The 20585-nt window shown below is 38.2% G+C and overlaps 1 long non-coding RNA gene across 1 annotated transcript in view; it reads right to left on the bottom strand.

Moving 5' to 3' along the window:
- LOC134291647 (uncharacterized) overlaps positions 1 to 20253 on the bottom strand; it is a 239659-nt gene extending 219406 nt beyond the window's left edge. Inside the window, exon 1 of the long non-coding RNA XR_009999209.1 lies at positions 1128 to 20253. This is a non-coding gene — a long non-coding RNA (uncharacterized LOC134291647). The remainder of the gene's footprint in view (positions 1 to 1127) is intronic.
- Between the last annotated feature and the right edge of the window lie 332 nt (positions 20254 to 20585).

Below are 20585 nucleotides of genomic sequence, written 5' to 3'. Positions count from 1 at the left end.
GTGGCCACTTCCCTGGGAGCACCAGGATTCCGGAACATCCGGAGACGTGGCCAGTGTATGTGAAATCTCTAGAAACATGGTCCAATACTCTTGTTTCGCAAAATCATGAAGTTTGATATGTTGCATGCTTGGTTTCAGAACCGGTCAGAAAGTGGGCACTTCCCTGGGGACACTAGGTTTCCGGAACATCCGGAGATGTGGCCAGTGTATCCGAAATCTCTCAAAAGATGTACCAATAGTCTTGTTTTGCAAAATCATGAAGTTTGATATGTCGCAAGCTAAGGTTCAGAACTGGTCAGAAAGTGGCCACTTCCCTGGGAGCACCAGGTTTCCGGAACATCCGGAGACGAGGTCAGTGTATCCGAAATCTCTCAAAACATGTACCAATAGTCTTGTTTTTCAAAATCATGAAGTTTGATATGTTGCATGCTTGGTTTCAGAACCGGTCAGAAAGTGGCCACTTCCCTGGGGACACCAGGTTTCCGGAACATCCGGAGATGTGACCAGTGTATCCGAAATCTCTCAAAACATGTATCAATAGTCTTGTTTTGCAAAATCATGAAGTTTGATATGTCGCAAGCTAAGGTTCAGAACTGGTCAGAAAGTGGCCACTTCCCTGAGGGCATCAGGTTTACGGAACATCCGGAGATGTCACCAGCTTATCCGAAATCTCTCAAAACATGTACCAATAGTCTTGTTTTGCAAAATCATGAAATTTGATATGTCGCAAGCTAGGTTTCAGAACCGGTCAGAAAGTGGCCACTTTCCTGAGGGCACCAGGTTTCCGGAACATCCGGAGAAGTGGCCAATGTATTCAGAATCTCTAAAAATATGCTCCAATACTCTTGTTTTGCAAAATCATGAAGTTTGGAATGCCGCAAGCTAGTTTTCGAAGGCGAATTATAGGTTGCACCTCTATCTGATAAGGAGGTTACCCCAGTACCCACGGCCATAAATCCGGAACAACGGAAAAAATCGGAACCATGATACCGGTTCCATAAACTAGAAGAATTTTGTGATCAACTGTCAAAATTTCACAAACTTTCGTTGAGAAACGGCTGAGAATCAGATTTTTAAAGTTTTGAAATAGGGTGCAAAATGAGGCACAGGCACATAGGTGTTAATACATCGCACAGCATGTTTTGGTTGCAAAAGAGAAATGTCCCCGATGACAGTGAAACCTGTGCCAGATGTTCCGGGGTGGCCATATTATTTGATACAGACTTCAATCTATCGTTTCTGACTCAGTCCTTTGAAATCATGAAGATTGATACATATGTCGCACGGCATGTTTAGATTGAAAACCAGAAGTGTCCCCAATGAAGCCCCGTGGAACCTGTCACGGGGATCCGGATGGGTCAACTTATTCAAATCTGGTTATAGCAGTTGTGTTTCACTGTTTGCAACAAAAGTTCTGCTGAAAATCGATGGTTCAAACACAATAACAAACGAAAAATCACTTTTAGTCATTTTGCAACCCCCTGACCCCTGAACAATCCGGAATATTCCCGGAATGGTTCCGGATAGTGCATGGCCACTTGACTATAATAAACTAGCACCAATTTATGATCAATTGAGGGTGACTTAAAACAATCGGATGAAAATTGAAGAAATGGCATCATTTTGAAAATGAGTTGCCGGGGGTCGCACACTGGGGCAGGATTGAAAATACATGGAAAAAACCTCTAGCTCGTCGAGATGTCGAGATCGACACTTGGTGTCTTCAGAGAAAATATTCCTATGAACAAGGTCGATATTCTGAACGGTAGCATATTTTTCTTACGTTATTCGCATAAAAGTCCTATAAGTCATTTGGGCCATCTTTCATTTTAGCGGTATGGTGTCTTCGGCAAAGTTGTTCGGCTATTTATGCTAAAAAAGTTTGCCGAAGACGTCAAATTTCCAAAGCCTACTGTTCTTGAGATATTAATCGTCTTATAAAATACCTATCTAAAATCAAGTTTTTTCATTAAATTACGTTTGTAAACGAATTTAATGCCCGTTTTCGAGTTATAATAATGACAAATATTAAAATAAAACATATATTAAAGAAATTAGTTGGAAAAAACAAAATATGCATTGATTTTTTATAGAAAGTTCCTGAAAATCACGCAAAATGTATATAGGACGTTCTTGCAGTCGGGCAAGTTCGGGCAAGTTTTTTCATCGGCGATCACCTAAAAAATACATAAGCTTTCATGTAAATTTTTTTCACCGACATGATATTCGATGATTTTTTTTAAATAGCGTTCAAAGTTTATTGTTTTGTGTGAATTAGTACAACATTTTTGCAGATATTTTACCATGTTGTATGTTGCCAAGTGAACCATGAGAAGTATAAATGCAATCTAGTCACAGGTTTAGCTATTTTTAAGCTTCAAACAAATTGTAAAACACAAAAATGTCCTAAACGCGCCATTTAGCCTTGGTTTAATCATTATCTTATATAATCTTATTGATTAGACATATTTTTTGTGTGTTCAGTGATCTAAAAACTCACTTTTATTGGCGTTTCGGACATTTTTGTGTTTTACAATTTGTTTGAAGCTTAAAAATAACTAAACCTGTGACTAGATTGCATTTATACTTCTCTTGGTTCACTTGGCATCATACAACATGGTTAAATATCTGCAAAAATGTTGTACTAATTCACACAAAACAGTATACTTTGAACGCTATTTTAAAAAAATCATCAAATATCATGTCGGTGAAAAAAATTTACATGAAAGCTTATGTATTTTTTAGGTGATCGCCGATGAAAAAACTTGCCCGAACTTGCCCGACTGCAAGAACGTCCTATATACATTTTGCGTGATTTTCATGAACTTTCTATAAAAAATCAATGCATATATTGTTTTTTTCCAACTGATTTCTTCGATATATGTTTTATTTTAGTATTTTTCATTATTATAACTTGAAAACGGACATTAAATTTGTTTACAAACGTAATTTAATGAAAAAATTCGATTTTAAATAGGTATTTTATAAAACGATTATTGCGGATTTTTAGAAAAAATTCCACTCTGCGGTAGCCGCCGAGTTCTACCGCAGCTGTCAAAGTCCTACCGCAGGCTTGAAAATCATCCTATCATTGAAACTGAAACCCAAATCAAAGCATGCTTGCAAGGTGAATTGAACTGAAAACCAATAACAAACAATGATCATCGGCGTCGTATCCAAGGCTATCAAAGGCATCGCTAGGGCTCGCTAAGGTAGATCGATGATACCTCAGTGAAAATCAGTAGTCTGACAGCTGCGGTAGCTTTTCGTTCTACCGTAAAATGGAAAGTTTTCTCTAAATTAGCAATAATATCTCAAGAACAGTAGGCTTTGGAAATTTGACGTCTTTGGCAAACTTTTTAAGCATAAATAGCCGAACAACTTTGCCGAAGACACCATACCGCTACAATGAAAGATGGCCAAAATGACTTATAGGACTTCTATGCGAATAACGCAAGAAAAATATGCTACCGTTCAGAATATCGACCTTGTTCATAGAAATATTTTCTCTGAAGACACCAAGTGTCGATCTCGACATCTCGACGAGCTAGAGGTTTTTTCCATGTATTTTCAATCCTGCCCCAGTGTGGGTCGGATACGTGAAGGTTAGAGCAAGGATGTTTCCAATCACCTGGCAATCGTTTGACTCATTCATCTACAACTTTGTTCAGATGCCTAATATCAAAATATGGTTTTCGGCAAACTTGTGGGTTTGTGTTTTTTCATACAGTTTTTACCAAAGACACCATATTGTAACTCTCATATTTACAACGTGAATGTGTTAATATACATCACATCACCTACTGCTACTAAACGATCGAATTTTTCTCGTGACCAGCCCATTGAAACTCGCTAACAATAGAAGGGTACAATGGGCTGGTCACGTTATATTGATGCAAACAACATTTCCGCGAAAACAATGTCAGATTGAGATTGAATCCACAGTACCAAAGTTGAAATCGCATGTTCACAAACTTTTCAAGCATTTCACGCACAACTTAAACAACTCAATCCTCCAACTTTGATGTCAATTACCGAAAGTGTAAACTTCTATTTGCATAACGCCAGTCAAATTAAAACAAAACCGAAAATCCATCAAAGCCGCCGTATTTACCCCTCGCCGACACTTGACGCCACACTCAACACCTTCTTTTGCAAAGCCATTGAACAGGTTGTAATTTGGTTGAATTACACTTTTTTTTTCTGCCAACCCAAACACTCCGATCCACCTGCACAACACTCACCGCATCGCCGCCGGAGCGATGTAGGATTGTAGGCAAACAATCGTAATTATCATCGAGACGAGTGTTGAACTCGCGTAGATCTTGAACACAACCAACGAAGTTGTCGCGTGGTTACCTACAACTCTCGGACCGTGGACTCGTCGTCGTCATCGTAGGCAGATTGTATCTTTCTTCTAATGTGATCGCTGCTAAGTGACGGCCGCCTCTTGAGATGATCCATCGCCGACAGACTTCAGCTGTCTTGACGCGCGCGACCTGCCATCGACAACCACACCGAAAGATGGTCGTCGTCGTTGGTCATTGGTCAACTCTACTACTCAACGAATGTAGGCACATATATGATGATGGCAATGAGTCGCGTCACATCGCCGGAATGTTTGCGCTTTAGCGCCGTATGTGCATGTATGTGCGCGACCACAACGAAAAAGGTCCAATTTGGTCAAAAGGTTAGATTGGTTACCTCGCGGCACCGCGGTAGCGCCGAGAATTCAAACCAATAGCTGCACCACAGCGTAGAGTTGACCACATGCTGACCGCGCGCTTTATTGCATGGGGAGCGCGAGTGCTTTGGTTTAATTCGGCGGTGAACTTGAATCACTTGCGCACTCTTCTCATCTGCTGATTGTAATTGTCGAAATCAATCAGTAGTACTCAGCTGCGTCAAAGGTGGTCCATGTTCGTTCATACAGATGCGCCAAAGTAACCGGTGATCAGCCATGGATGCAGTGCAAGGTGATTACCAAGAACACCGTGGTTAAGTTTGGTTTGGTTTGACCCTTGGAATAATTGCTGGATATGTTCACGCAAAAACTGGGTGGAAAATGAACGATTGTGGAAGGAAAAAGGTAATTTTGGGACGACCTTCTACCGAGGCATGCGCAATGGGTGATCTTGAGTCATTTGGTGAAATGTTTTTTTTACCTTTATAATAGGTTATGAGGCCTTCCTAGTATTAAATGAATAACACGCAGGTTTTGCTATTTTGAAGGTACATATCTGCGTTCAATTACTTGTACGCTTCAGTTTTTTAAGTAAATATGTTGTTGCCTTCCCAGATAATGGGACACAACGATTCATGTTAAACGATATGCATATGAATACAAAAACTGTCAAGTGGCAATAATGTTTTCAGGTAATAACTGTGGAATTATTGATTAGAACATCAAGTTGAGGAGCATGCCCTGCTCCAGATGTAATATCAGAAAGAAGATGGATTAACAAATCTACTTTACCGGTAAATAAAATGTGATGGTAATGCATAAGAACACTTTTACTATGTATTACATGTTCTGTGGCGTGTCCGGTTAACGCGCCATCCAGATTCTTCTAGTTGTGTGATCGAACCCCATCTTAACGATATCGCATTTTTTTTTGGAATTTTGCATCCACCTAGATGTTTATATAAAATGAAACACTTACATGACTTAAGATTTAACTGTAGGTGCTTCAGCAACGGCCTTTCCATTTCTAAAACAAATTCAACGATCACGATCCCATGTACAACCCTGGTTCAAAGCACTCTAATGTTGAAAAATTACCAGCAAAATCTGTCGTCACATTAAAAACAGAAGTGACATAACTTGTCATCCACAAAGTGGCGCTTTTATTACCATCAACAACCAGCCATTCTCATTCAATTCAAGGCCCCAGCAGACCTTCACCAGACGCGCGCTGCGGCACACTCGTCACGCCGCAAATTGTTAAAACGTTCGACATTTTGTGCTTCCTCGTCCCGTTGAAAAGAACTCTCCACCACAAGATGGGTCTACTAGGTCGTTCGGCCGCTAATGTGTGGTCATAAGTTGTGTGTCTTAATATGCAGACTACCACAAATGTCCACCCACATGCCAACCATCATCGATCGGTTGTTTAAAACTGTATGCACCGAGCAACGCCACCCGGTAATGAGCACTTTCGAGAGGCGATTGTGCGGCCCGGCCCGCGCCACTTTGTTGGCTTCTCAACGGACCCTCGGACGGACCTCACCCGAACGCATTTACAACACTTCGTTGTCGTCGTCGTTGTCGTCATCGGCGTCGTTGAAATATTTCGATAAATAATCATGCCAAGCGCAATTTCGGCAACGGATTAAGCAATTTCTCACACTTCAAACGTTCGATCCTTCGGTTTCGGTAAACGGCATACGCCAACCGCAGTTCGCCAGAGGAGTCTTAAGGTATGAAGATAAAATGTGTTCACTTTCTGAATAATATAGTTTGTCTCGCATTTTCTCTAGCGCATATCTGGAGATTCAACAAGCAGACATTGATTTGAAATCGCTACTCAATGTTTTTTTACGAGTAAGCAAACAACGAGTAGCATTTCCAGATAATTACTTTCAATGTATTTCCAGATTTGTGCTCGCGATGCAAAAGTAAAATGAAAGGCGAAGCTTCGTCGGTCTTGGGCCATGTTTTTCCAGTTTTCCCGAATATGTGGAGTTGCCAGGTTTTTTTCTGCCTCTGCTGCCTCTACCCCAAATCACGTACATATGTACTTCGTCTTGGTTGAGTGAATCGTCAAGCCTATTCTTGTGGGGTCTCCCTCTTCAGAGAACTGGCCTACCTACGATGCCGATGAGATCAATATCGTCCGCAAAACCGAGGACCATGTATGATCGTGTGATGATAGTACCATTCGTCTGTACGCCTCCTAATCACTAATTTGAGCAGTGGCGTCTCGTAACCTCACTTTTTACCTGTTCAACGACCCTAAAACTTGCATTTGTGGAGTATTCAGGATCAGAATCAAACTGAAAATGGATGGAAATGATTATTTTCGTCATTTTCTACAAATTACAAGCTAATTTGTTGAGAAAATTCAAGAATTAAGATTCGTTGAACATGTAGATTTGAGGTTTGGTAATCGCCACTGAATTCGAGCACAGTGTTGAACAGTTTAAAAATGTATCACTCTGTTTTAGTCTATCTATGGTTTCAAACGACACTTCAACTGCGATCCGATTCCGCAAGTTATACTTTACGATGTCTAGGATCATCAGCAGGTTAAACATATGATCCGTCGTTGATCGGCCCTCACGAAAACTATCCCAGTGTATGCCGAAGAAAAACTCCTCTCGAGGCCACATCAGTTGGTACATACTTCAGTCAATTGTTTCTGCCCGATTTTCTCGAAATTATGAAAAATATTACGTTGCATGGTATGTTTTGCTTGCAAACCAGAAATGTCTCCGAGACACCCCCGTGGAACCTGTGCTAGATGTTCCGGGGTGGTCATATTAGTTCATATCGACTTCAATATATCGTTTCTGACTCAGTCATTCGAAATCATGAAGGTTGATATGTCACACGGCATGTTTAGGTTGAAAACTAGAAAAGTCCCCAATGAGGCCTCGCGGAACCTGTCACGGTGATCCGGATGGGTCAACTAATTCGAATCTGCTTATCGCAGTTGTATTTCACTGTTCGCAACAAAAATTTCGCTGAAAATCTATGGTTGAAACACAACAACTTTTAGCCATTTGGCAACCCCCTGACCTCAGCACAATCTGGAATATCCCCGGAATGGTTCCGAATATTGCATGGCCACTTGAGAATAATAACCTAGCACCAATTTATGACCGATTGAGAGCGACTTAAAAAAAATCGGATAAAAATTGACGAAATGCCAGTATTTTGAAAATGAGTTGTCAAATTTCATTCGATTTTGATGAAAATTTTACAGAAAATCACAAATGAGTTCACCGTTTTTCCGGATTTAGGATGGAAAAATCCGGGGGGTGGGTGTGGTATCCAACAGGGACTTTTGAAGAAATATAGACTCTTTCAGAAATTATAAATACATTAACGATTAACTGCCATTTCAATTTGAGCACAATATCCAAAAAAGTGTCTCCTAGCTCTTATAGTAAACATGTTAATAACATAAAAAAATACTGATTCCATTATACAGTTATTATGCCAAAATAACAAATCCAATTATGCTGTTGATATTTTTTTCTGCTCGGGAAGGAATGCCTTGATCAAAATTTGGGAAAAATCGATAAAGGCATTTCCACAACATTTTTCGGAGATCAAGTTTCTTAGTTTTTAAGGTTTTCTACGGAACATAAGAACTACCACACAGTTTCTTAGCTTTCCTGAACGCATTTAATCTAATCAAACTTATTTTTTCAGCTCCTTCGATCCTTCAGATGGCAAAGCTTGACATACCATAAAAACAAATGCAGTAAGCAATAATTAAGATATTCGTTTGCTTAACGTTTGTTGCTACTGGTGTTGTTGAGAAATTAGAAACAAAAAAAAAATATTGAGAAGGCCCGTAATGGTGGTTCTTGATCTAAAATTCCAGTAAAAATAACTCGTACCAATCGAGAAATATCTTTTATTATCGATACAGCATTTTATGTATTGTGTTTGGAAATTAAATATTTTATCTGTAAGATTTTTTTCTTTTCTACTATGCTACATTTTTTGACCACTTTGTGCAACTTCAAATTTTAATCATCTAGTTTACAGAACCCTATTTTTTATCTTCAACCAGAAACATCAACAAAATTGGTATTATTTGCTTCGTTAACCCTCAAAAGGATACCTTAAAAAAAGGTCTGTTTTGGGACCCTGGGGTCCATTGGACCCCAACATATATTCTCGCGTATCTCGTGATCCTTACTTTTTGAAAGGTTGATGTTTTCTGAAAAGATGTTCGGTAAGTCAAGGTCTATCTAGTGTTGAACAATTAATTTTAGGAAATATCCGATAGTTGGCGCTAGAGAGCATTCCAAAACGCCCCCAATCAATGGGATGTAACGTACCAAAGCAAGCGGACAAGACGTGGAGTAGGGAGGAGTTCTGAAATTGTCAAATTTTGCGTTACGTATTATTTGAATGAACTCAAAGAGACATCACAGACAAACAGACATATCATTGATAAAATAACATCTCATATATCGCAAGATCCTGATTACTTATAAAGTTGGTGTCTTCGGCAAAGTTGTTTGATTGGTGAAGGGGCGCTAGTGAGTATACAAATTTTGTATCTCATATATCTCAGGATTCCGATTACTTAGAAAGTTAGTGTTGTTCGGGAGGCCAAATATTTATTTGATTCGGAACTTTGACATAGGCTGGTGCTAATGAACATTTTTTACATTTTATATCTGTTGTACATCGGAATACTTATTATTTACAGAGATGGTGTCTACGGCAAAGTTTTTGGCAGGCATGGGGCTAAAATATATAGACACTATAGAATTGACAGGCTTACGGATACATAATTGAGTGATGAAATTGTTATGTACAGTTTATATTTTAGAAAAATCTCGGGAGAAATTCCTAGAAGAATCCCGAGAGGCATTCCTAGAGCAATCCCAGATGGAATTCCTGTAAGAATTCCTAGGGGAATGTTAAGAGAAAATCTTAGAAGAATCCCAGGAGAAATTCCAAGAGGAATCTCAGCAGGAATTCCTGTAGGGAACGCGGGAGGTTCCTGGAAGAACCCCGAAGGATTTCTTAGAGGAATCCCGGGAGCACTACTGGTACAAATTCTTAAATGAATCCCGGGAGGAATTTCTGAAAAAAAAATGCGGATTCCAAGTGCATTTTCTAGTTTCTAGATGAAGCCCTGGAGGAACCAACTTAACAACATGTTTTGTTGGATTCAATAACAACTTAATAACAATGAATCTTGCAGTGAATTTGAAAACTTGTTATTGTTGTGTTATAGTTCGTCACATTTGTACATTTTCAATAGTATGAAAATATCAAAACATGTTCTACAACAAAGTATATTATTGAAATGTTATTGAGTGGATGAATCTCAATAATTTGATCATAACAAAATAAGATTGCCCAACAAAATATGTTATAAAAAAGTAATACTGTGATAAGTTAATAATAACAAATTATGATATAAAAACAGGCTATGTAATTCTGTTGTTATGAATTTGATATCATCCTCTGCAATGAATCTGACCACTTCCGGATATTCCGGAATCGGTTCCGGTAGGGATCCAAAGGGGACAGATTCTGAACTTCACGGAATCACATCGTTCGACGGCTATAAATTCATGATTTTTTTTATCCAGAAGCGTCTGGTCATAACGCCAATAATCAAAAATGGCCATTTCCGGCTGTTTCGGAACCGGTTCCGGTAGGGATCCAAATAGGACACTTTCGGAATTTCACGTAACCCCATCGTTCGACGGCTCAAAATTCATGATTTTGCATCTCAATGTCAAAAGGCATAGCGCCGATGGTCCACAATGCATCTGGCCACTTCCGGATGTTCCGAAAACGGTTCCGGTAGGGACCCAACAAGGACAGTTTCTGAATTTCACGTAACATTCTCTTCTGGCTTAAAATTCATGATTTTTCATCTACAAGCCTATAGTCATAGCATCAATGATCAAAAATAGTTCTGGCAGCTTCCGGATGTTCCGGAAACGGTTCCGATAGAGACCTAAACAGGACAGTTTCCGAATTTCAGATTTAGAAATTTAGATTCATGATTTTTCATCTAGAAGTCAATAGTCAGCGCCAATGAACAAAAATGGTTTTGGCCACTTGCGGATGTTCCGGAACCGGTTCCGGTAGGGATCCAAAAAATATAGTTTCAGAATTCCCTGCAACCCCATCGTTCGACAGCTCAAAATTAATGATTTTTTTTCTAGTCAATAGCCATCCTAAGCCGCACACATGTCACAGAAAAGACACTCAGCGAAATTTTCTGGTAACGCATGAGCTATAGTTATTAGTTCTGTTATTCTAACAAAATATTACAATTACTAGACTTTGACTCGTATGCAACCAATAAACTACGCTGCACGGTGTGTTGAAACAGGATTATTATCGCACTTTCATGAACCTAAAATATTTTTTCATTATAAGTTAGCCTTAGCTGTATATATTAAGATTCTGGAGGTTAAAAAATCTTTCATCGGGGAAAATTAAAATAAATTCGATTTTAGTAGTTTTCCACTTTTCCCATATGATGTGGTATTACGCAAATCTGATGAACCTAAACTCCGCTAGAAAAAGTCCCCCTTCTATTAATAAATTTGAAACCATTTAGTGAGAAACGAATGTAAAAGTCTTTACAACGAGTTTAAATTTGTTTGGCATTCGTTTCATGTGCCCAGCCCACTACAGTCTGCCGAAAGTCATAAATCATAGAAGTCTACATTTCTACCATTTGTCCGGCACATAGATATTTGCAATGGAGGTAAACAAATACTTCCCATTTGTGCGACTCATACATTTGAGGAAGCGCCATACACCTGTGACTCATACCATTTGCAGCACATATCATTCATGTGCTAATTTGCCTGAAATGGCGGTTATTTGTTGCACATCCTTTGCATGTCAAACCACATCCACATGGATATTTGCCAAAAAGTATGAGTCGACTATACTGAGCGCGCATGACTCATTTGTAAAAGGTCTGCCTCTGATCTGTTGAAGACTTTTGTCCATACAAAATATTAAAGTTATGATACCTTAGGGTTATGTGGGCTGTTGAGTCTCAAACAACAAAAAGTGGACGCAAAATACATAAGATTGGCGTTGTTAATGCATTCAAAAATAAGGCACACCGGGCCAAGTTAAAACGGATGGGGTAAGAAGAAACAGCGGGTTAACGTGATATTATCTAGTCATGATAAGCAATTTGAATGTCATAACATTTTTTTAATCAAACAATCATTTGGACAAGAATAATTATAGAAATTGTATTGAAATCTTTTTCAAAACATCACATGTTTTTATTAAGAATTTACCGAATGCAACGCATGCTTAATATATGTCAATGTGAATGACATCTTATAGTATAAGCCTAGAATATATTGGAAACATAGCAATTTGCAAGTAATCTGATGAATTTCAATAATGGTAGTCTCGTGCAGTGTTTTTTTTTCTATCTTCGTCTGGGTTATCTGTAGTTTTATTTTATAAGACACTTTGGTCTTGATAAAAACTTCATGCAGTTTATATAATGGTTTTAATGTTATGACTGCATAAAATAAAATTACTTTTTCCCAATTAAAACCCCTTCATTTTTGCAAAGTGAGTTTGACAACAGATTCAGTATGGGGAGAAATGTGATAAAAACGAATAAAAAGGCACCCGTACACTCGATACCTTTCAACCATATTCTATGTGTTATAACTATTTAGGAATCAAAATCTATCCAATGATTCCTAAATGAAGCATAAAATAACTAATAAATGTTCTTAGAAAGTTGTATTGAAACCTCAAATTGCGTCAATCTTGCCTCATTTTACACATCACTGTTGTTGTTTTTTTTTTAATATATTTTATGACATTCCCAGAACATTCATGTCTTCTTAATATTGTTCTACATTTTCAATTTTCATTTTATCTGTAGATTTAGTTAAATTTGTTCTCAAGATGAACAAGAATGAACATATCTAAAATTAAGTAAAAAAGAAAATAGAGCTAAGGACTCGTCCTTTTAATTGCACTACGATTTTGCATAATTTGATAGATACATATTTCGACCTCAACTGTTAGGTCATCTTCAGTGTCTCGTACTTAATCCGATATTCTGTTTACGTACATGTATGCCCAGGTTCATCATCATCAAATCTAAAACTGTTTCAATCAAACATTGATTGAATTCACAATAAAAAAAGTGATTACATATGCTTACCTTAAAGTACGTGTATCAGTGGCGTTTGCCGAAAGAGTAATCAAAAGCTATTCTCTAAGGGCTGTTTCTTCATCTCGGATTAACCGGTAAACCAGGCTTACCCATATAGTTAAATCTGGTTTCATTTCAGGCAAATTAGCACATGAAGAGTATGTGCTGCAAATGCTACGAGTCACAGGTGTATGGCGCTTCCTCAAATGTATGAGTCGCACAAATGGGAAGTATTTGTTTACCTCCATTGCAAATATCTATGTGCCGGACAAATGGTAGAAATGTAGACTTCTATGATTTATGACTTTCGGCAGACTGTAGTGGGCTGGGCACATGAAACGAATGCCAAACAAATTTAAACTCGTTGTAAAGACTTTTACATTCGTTTCTCACTAAATGGTTTCAAATGTATTATTAGAAGAGGACTTTTTCTAGCGGAGTTTAGGTTCATCAGATTTGCGTACTACCACATCATATGGGAAAAGTGGAAAACTACTGAAATCGAATTTATTTTAATTTTCCCCGATGAAAGATTTTTTAACCTCCAGAATCTTAATATATACAGCTAAGGCTAACTTATAACGAAAAAATATTTTAGGTTCATGAAAGTGCGATAATAATCCTGTTTCAACACACCGTGCGCTGCGTGATTTTTTAGTAATATGCGTGCTGCTTAGAATATCATCAAAGATCAATTCTGGTTCTGTCTATTTAATAAAAAAAAGTGGACCTTCTGTGATTCCTCCAGATAATTCTTCAAAATTTTCTGCTACAAGTATTCCTCCAGTTTTTTTTAGAATTTTAGAATCTAGCTTGATAAGATTTTTGGTGGAATGCACCAGGAAGGTTGGCTGGAACTCCTCGGGAATCCCTGGAGAAATCACAGAATGGATTTGTATGGGGATACTTTTTTTTATCTGTATTAACGAGATTTTTAGCCCTAGGCTAGTTCATCTCGGGACCCACGCTTTACTTCCCTCACACACTCACATTTTGCGAGTTTTTTTGGGAATACTTGGAGAAGCCTCTGGAGCAATATCGTAAAGCGTTTCTCATCAGGCATTTATGGAGGCATGCCAAGAGTATTTTCCAAAATTTTCTCCATGGATTCCTCCACGAGTTCTTCTTGGCATTTCTCCACGAATTTCTTCAAGAGTGCCTTCAGGAATTCCTCTATGGAAGCCTTCTGTGATTTTTACAGGCATTTTCCAATAGATTTCAAGACTCTAGAGATTTTCCCAAGGATTTTTCCAGGAATTCCTCTCGGAATTTTTCCAGGAATTCCTCACTCTGAATTTTTCCAACAATTCCTCACGGATCACTTCTCTTAAAATTCTGACCAGGACTCGTACAATACTCGTTTCAAGGGATTCATCCAGCAGTCCCTGATGTAACTTCTCTATGGATTCCACTAGAAATTCACCCTGAGATTTTTTGGGATTCCTTCTGAATTCCTCTGAAGATCCTTTTATGAATTTCTCTCCGTATTCTTACTAGAAATCCTCTTAAGATTCCTTAGAGAATTTCTGTTGAAATTGCTCTTGGAATGCTGTTGGAATTCCTGCTGGCATTTGTGCAGAAATACCATTTGGTAATGCTTGAGCAAACTTATTGAGAATGCCATCCTAGCTGAAAATTGTAGGAAAAACACTTATCTACAAGTTTATTGAATATCACATTTGAATGTAGGGCTTCAGAACTGAGTTGATGCGTGAAACGATTGCCAGGTGAAGGACTTTTTGCTTTGCCTGCCATTGCATGAATTTGTATATTGTGAGGCAAGTACAGTAATACATTATGCCTTAGTTCTCGACCGGAACCCGCTGTCCTCGGATTGGCGATCCAAAGCCTTATCCACAAGGCTAACTGCTTAACTATCATCCACTTTGTAAATCCTGTTATTATTAGCTTTATTAGGGAGATTTTCAGCCCGAGGCTGGTTCATCTCCAAATCCGTAAATCCTGTATCTGAAAGTCTGAAAAGTGTAACGAAACGGTAACGGTCCCAGTGCAAATTAACTGGAGCTGTCACTTTCCCACGCGGAAAAATATTTCGTTCCATTATTCCACAAGGGAATGTGACATTTCTCCCCATATAGGATCTGTTGTCAAAATTACTTGCGCAAAAAAGAGGAATTTTACTTGAGCGCATAGTAAATTCAGCATTATCATTCATCAAATCTTCGAAGCGCCACTTTGTCTATCAATATATTTTATACCCAGCCAATGCCCATGGTGATCACCTTGTCCTATGCACCATTAACAGTTGCATAAAACCTCCGCATATCGTTTCGATCCATGCTTTCCTGCTCTTCAATTATCTCACTCTCTTTGTGTTGTCGTTACTTACTGTGGTGGATTTGTTTCTCTTCTACCCTTGATACGGTTCATATTCACGATAAATTTCCCTGCCCCTTCAAACGTGTATATTTCAAACGGTATAGGGTACCTGTACCAATTATGGCACTACCTAGGAAAACTATTTGTACAAAACCAACGAATATCATCGTTAATCAATGTTAAAAGATAGATTAGTTTCCATACTTTACAGGAAAAATATACACACTAAAAAATCTCAATTTTAATAGTGACACAATTGATCGAACTGCCAGAAAAAGCTATGACATACACATAAATGTGCCACATTTTTACACTTTTTATGACGTACGTATTAAGTTGATATTGTTTGAGTTCTTCCAGCCATAATTGTAAATCACAGAACTGATAATTTAGTTCTCTATGCTGTAAATTTACGCGATATGTTACAGAAACATAATGTTTACTGATGTTGAACTGTCAAACAGCACCTTACAAAATCAGATGAAGACTGCAATCGATTGGAAATTTGTTTATTACGAAGGTGAAACAGCATGAAAACCGCTCATAAATTCAACCCCGGAGTGAGCCAGAAACTTGGAAATGACAATCCGTTGCCATCAGCCGATGCAGTGGAAAACGAAAACAGCCACGCTCAGTCAATCAAAAGGCGGCTTTGTGTGCTTGGCTGCGATGACGGCTGTCTCAGTTCAGTACAAACATACACGCAACAGTGACGACGCGACGGCCGAACTGGCAAGTTTGTTTATGGTAGAAGTTGTACATTTTCGATTGCCTTCTCTTCAACATGGTGAGTCAGCCGAGAGAGCAAGGTCGAAAACTGACACTCTGAGGATCGAAGTTCGATTCCCGAATGGAACTTTTTGTATTTTTTTGTTCAATATTCGGTGCTATAAATATCACAGTTCTCAATCATGTATACAAGCAGCCGACGCGTTGAGCTGTTGCGGTAAAATTACACGAGTCAAACATTTTCCGTTTCAAGTAAAAATAAGATCGCACACAATTTTGCGTCAAATGTGTTGCTTTTATATGTCGTACTTATATGACACAAAATTACAAGATTTTTTCGAAGTGTGTAGAAGCGGACCCAAAACTACTTTAAGTTTTTATTACAGCGTGTGCCAATGATAGGAATCCTGTACCAGTTATGGTTACATTTTTTAACTTCGGTTCCTTTTCACTCTATTTGCATGCATTCCTTATGGGATTAGCCATAAGTGGTACATTATGGCGAAAAATGGTGCAAGGAAGCCGAAATTTTAAGGAAAATGATTTATTTCTACCATAATTTGAGCAATACACCCGATTCTTTTTTTGTACGGGTCTGGTTTTTGCTAAAACGAAATTTTGTACACTGGTAGTACTAATCGTGCCTACATGTGTACAAAGTTTCATGAGAATCGGTTGAAAATTGACTGAGTTATAGCAAAAACCAGACCCGTGCAAAAAAAGAATCGGGTGTACCGTCAAGTCGCCATTCACCGTAGGGGCTCCATTCACCTTCGAATATTTTTTCATTATTTCCATATTACAATGCATCAATGGAATGGTATGACAATTTCACTTTAATTTCACCAATACAACACTAATGGATTGTTACCATGTCAAAACGCGGGTTAGAAACTTTTTACAGTACCATTTTGATACTAAAATGTGTTTATATGAAGCAATATTTAGCTCAGTCACTGCATTCGTGGTAAAAAAAAAACGAAAACTGCGCTTACGTGATTTGAGCGATTAACTAAATGCAGTAACGATATTATTTCACCAAGAAGCAATTAAATTCAAATATCAGGTATCTATTTTGCATTATCGAAGCAAGTTTACCAAGAAAGTACGATTCCACTCATTTTTTTTTATTGAAACAAAAGGGCACGGTAAATGGGTACCCTAAAAATCAATGGTCTCCATTCACCGTGACCCATGTTGCCCCATATAAGTAGAAAAAAAAAACAAAATGTTAAAATTCGTTTTTCTAAATAAATCTTGCAAGTTATTACTTAAAATGAAAATAAACGAAGAGAATTGACTTTGCTAGGTGGTTTTGATCATTTTAAAACAAAAGAAAAAAATCTTCTGATACACGGTGAATAATGATCTACCACGTAATCAGGCGACCTTCCCATCCTCTACTAAATGTACTATATCATCAATTTTTGTGAAAAGTTTTCTACTTTTGTGGTTATTACTTAAATTCTAACCTATAATGAAGGCAATTAACAGCGGTACCAACAATGTTTATAAGATTGGTATTAAACGACAGCCTGTATTCACCACAAATTTTCTTAGATCCACGGTGAATGGTGAATTGACGGTATGTGGAGTTTAAATGAGTGCAACCATCTTTTGCCAACGTGATCTTTGTTCAAAAAATTTTTCTTATTGGTTTACATCGTTAAAGGGTGAAAATCAACTTGGCGAATAACTGGTACTATAGCCATAATTGTAACACTTACCCTATTTCACGTTAGCAATCAATAGTATTCCACGGTATTCTATTTATATTACTCCATATTATACAACGTATTGTATGGAATGCATACGAGATTCAATGGTATAGTACTTCATACTATTCTTGGTACTCCATAGAATTCCGCTGGACTCTATATTCCACGAAATTGTATGGTATTCAATGGCACTTCGTAGCGCGATTCAGCAATACTCCCAAGTACGATTCGCTTTACTACCTACAAGCTGTTTCGCAATACTTCATGGTATTCCGTAGGAATCCGTGATATTCAGTGACTTCCTTTGGTAATCAATGGTATTCAATAATACTCCAAGTTGTTCCGCAGCACTCGATGGTATTACGCTGAAGTCCAAGGTATTCAGTGGTACTTCATGGTATTTCAAGGCATGACACTCAGTAGGAATTCCGTAAGAATCCGTGGTATTTCACAGTTCTCATTGGTATTTAGATATATGATTTTTCACGGCACTCCATACTATTTCCCAGCACTCCATGATACTTCATGGTACCCTGTACTCAGCGGAAGTACATGGTATTCATGGGCGTTCTATGTTATTCCGTGAAACTCCGTAAAATATCGCAGTTTTCAGTACAGCATACCATTCAGCGATACTTTGTGTTCGCAGTACTCCTCACTATAACGTGGATAGCCGAAGCGGTAAGCGTACGAGTATTCAGCATGAATCACACCCAGCGTGATCGATTTCGATTTCCGGTCGGTCCTGGAACTTTTTGCAGATAGGGCATAGAATATCTTCGTGCCTGCCACATAATATACAAATACAAAATATTGATTGATTGATTTGTCTTTATTAAAGAGACTTTCAGCCTTCTGACTGGTTCATCTCTATAAATACAAAATAATTATTGGCAGTTAGTTGACCTTCACAAACCCGACCACCAACATCTTATTTTTAAAACGCTGGCATTTCATCAACTTTCATCCATTTTTTTTGAAGTCACCCTTAATCAATCATAAATTGGTGCAAGTTTATTACATCCAAGTGGCCATGCAATAACCGGAACTATTTCGGAGATATTCCGGATTGTACTGGGGTCAGGGAGGGTGCCGAAAGGGCTAAAAATGATTATTTCGTGTGTTATTGTGTTTGAACCAATAATTTTCAGCTGAATTTTCATTGTGAACTACAAATCACAACTGCGATAATCAGATTTGAATACGTTGACCCATCTGGATGACCGTGGCAGGTTCCGTGGGGGCCTCTTTCGGGAACACTTCTGGTTTTCAACCAAAACATGTCGTGCGACATATCAATCTTCATGATTTCGAATGACTGAGTCAGAAACAATAGCCTGAAGTCTGTATCAACTAATATGTCCACCCCGGAACAGCTAGCATAGGTTCCACGGGGGTGACATCGGGGACATTTCTGGTTTGCAACCAAAACATGCCGTGCGACGTAACAAACTTCATGATTTCAAGAGAATGGGGCGGAAACAATTGACTGAAGTATGTAGCAACTGATATGGCCGCTCCGGAACACCTGAAACAAGTTCCGCGGGGGACTCTCAAACACAATAACATACGAAATAATCACTTTTAGCCATATGACAAATCTGGGGGCGGGTATGTGAAGGTTAAGAAGGTACATTTTTTTGTTTTTTTTTTAATTCGCTGTAACTCAAGTATGGGACTGTCCATAAACCACGTAGACCAAATTTTGGCCATCTCAGAAAACCCTCCCCCATCCTCCTCGTAGAATTTTGTCCATAAAAAAAGAAATTTGTATGAAGCGTAGACTTTGGTCAGACCCCCCTCCCCCCAACAAGTCCACGTGGTTTATAAAGGGCCCACGGCGTGTGTACGGGAAAGGTTTATAACAAAAAAATGGGCATCGTCAAATTTTTCGCTATTCAAAAATAGAGGCTTTCAGCTTTCATTTACACGGTCCCTCAAAAAAATCCACCGAGGGTTCTCGAACAACTTTTTCAGAATACTGTTTTTCCCCATACAAAATAAACGGTTCCAAATTAATCCCTATTTCTACTTAACAAACATACCCAATTTTTGTATGAAAAAGTTCCCCCGATGGAATATTTCGATGTTGGGCTTGTATGAAAGCTAGTAGCGTCAACTTTCACGTAACGTAAAAATTAGCGATGCTTATTTTTTTTGTAATAAATTTCTTCTACCAGACACACCGTGGGCCCCTATGATTCAATGTAGAATAAAATTGTACATAGTTTTTTCATTGAAACTTGTATGGTGTATTTTTGTTATAACAAATAAGCTTGCCTCGTGGTAAATAAAAAAAAACGATGCGCTTGTCCTTAGTTATGATAGTCATAACTAAGAAAATGTAAATCGATCGTTAGAAGCATATTCTATGAACATTTCGTAACACTGTTTGTGTGTGTTTTCATAGGGTAGCGAACCACTTGGGCAGCGGCCGGTATTTCGGGTACTCTTCGCTGTAACTCAGTTAATTCCAAACCAATTGACTTGAAATTTTGTACACGGCTAGATACTACCCAAGCAACACACATGTTATAATAGAGTTACGACAGCGCAAGTTTTGGTTGTATAGAAGTTTATTTTACGTAATTCTAACATTGTGTTGAAATAACGTAAAATAAACTTCTATGCAACCAAAACTTGCGCTGTCGTAACTTTTATATAACATGTGTGTTACTTGGGTAAACGTATCTCATCGCGTTCCAAACATTGTGTCAATTGGTTCAGAGTTGGCTGAGTTATAGCAGAAAAGTGCCCAAAATAGGACCCCTGCCGAGATGGTCCACTTCCCTACAACATAATTTAAAAAAAATCTTCGATTAAAAAAACCTGTGTTACGTTAGAAAAAGGCTGCAATATTCAATTTTAAATATCCTACACAAATAAGAAAACCGCGTCATTATAGGGCCTGAAGTACCTACACAGGATCAAATAT

The sequence above is a fragment of the Aedes albopictus genome, chromosome 3, assembly GCF_035046485.1.
Source record: "Aedes albopictus strain Foshan chromosome 3, AalbF5, whole genome shotgun sequence".
Lineage (NCBI taxonomy): Eukaryota > Metazoa > Arthropoda > Insecta > Diptera > Culicidae > Aedes > Aedes albopictus.
This window is presented reverse-complemented; position numbering and strand designations above follow the sequence as displayed.